This window comes from Myotis lucifugus, unplaced genomic scaffold (genome assembly GCF_000147115.1).
Source record: "Myotis lucifugus unplaced genomic scaffold, Myoluc2.0 scaffold_85, whole genome shotgun sequence".
Lineage (NCBI taxonomy): Eukaryota > Metazoa > Chordata > Mammalia > Chiroptera > Vespertilionidae > Myotis > Myotis lucifugus.
Genome location: NW_005871133.1, coordinates 503299 through 504667, shown reverse-complemented (window position 1 = coordinate 504667; position 1369 = coordinate 503299).

Below are 1369 nucleotides of genomic sequence, written 5' to 3'. Positions count from 1 at the left end.
TAATATATTTTATTGATTTTTTACATTAGGGGCACCCCCGCCCCGCGGGGGGGGGGGGGGGCAGTTAGGGGCGATCAGGCAGGCAGGCAGGTGAGCAGTTAGGAGCCAGCGGTCCCGGATTGTGAGAGGGATCCTGGATTGGAGAGGGTGCAGGCTGGGCTGAGGGGACCCCTCCCATGCACAAATTTTGTGCACCGGGCCTCTAGTATATAATAAAAGCCTAATATGCAAATTGTCCCCTCCACCGGGAGTTGGACCAGGAGTTCGACCAGGAGTTCGACCAGGATTTCAACCAGGGGGTGGGGCCAGCCAGCCAACCACTGGAAGGGAGGCCCTGGCCGGCAGCCAGCAGCCACTAGGGACCCTACCCATGCATGAATTTCATGCACCGGGCCTCTAGTAAAATAATATTTTCATTCGGTCTAAAAATACTCCTTTTCATATAAAAATCCTAAAGCCACATACCAATATGCCTCAAACCCATCAATGTGGAATAGTGTTTGCATAGTAAAAATATGTTAGTTGCACTTGCCATTGGTATTTATAAAGAATAGAAGCACATCACCTGGCCAGCATGGCTCAGTGGTTGAACATCAACCTATGAACCAGCAGGTCACAGTTGGATTCCCGGTCAGGGCACAAGTCTGGGTTGCGGGCTCCATCCCCAGTGTGGGGCATACAGGAGGCAGCACATCAATGATTCTCTCTCATCATTGATGTTTCTATTTCTCCCTCCCTCTCCCTTTCTCTCTGAAATAAATAAAATATATGTATATATTTTTTTTAAAAAAAGAAGTACACAGCCTTTACTATATGCAAAATATGTTAAGCCAAACATAATTTCTATTCAGAAAAGTTTAATGTTCAATGAAGATGAAAAATTAGGTTTTGTGACTTCATTTTGAAGCTTTTTTCATGCATAAATTAAAGGAAAAATTATATGCACTAATTAGGACATAGAATGATGATAGAGATGTTCAGACCCTTACCAGGATAATTGATGATAGTGTTCCCAACAATTTGTTGGTGAGCTGCAGTTTGAAGTATCTAACCTAAGAAATATAGGCCAGAAGGAGAAAAATCAAGCAAGAAGCAGAAGTAGTGGGCAAAGGACCTAAGTAGAAACTTTTCGAAAGAAGACATACAGAAGGCCAAGAGACATATGAAAACACTAGCAGCCTGGTGCATGAAATTCGTGCATGGGTATGGTCCCTAGGCCTGGCTGGCGATCAGGGCCGATCTGTGATGCAACCAGCAGGGCAATCAGGGGTCCCCCGCTGGCACCTGCCTTGGCTCACCTGGGGCCTGTGGGCCGGGGGCAGCTCCTGCATTGAGCATTTGCCCCCTGGTGGTCAGTGAGCATCATAGC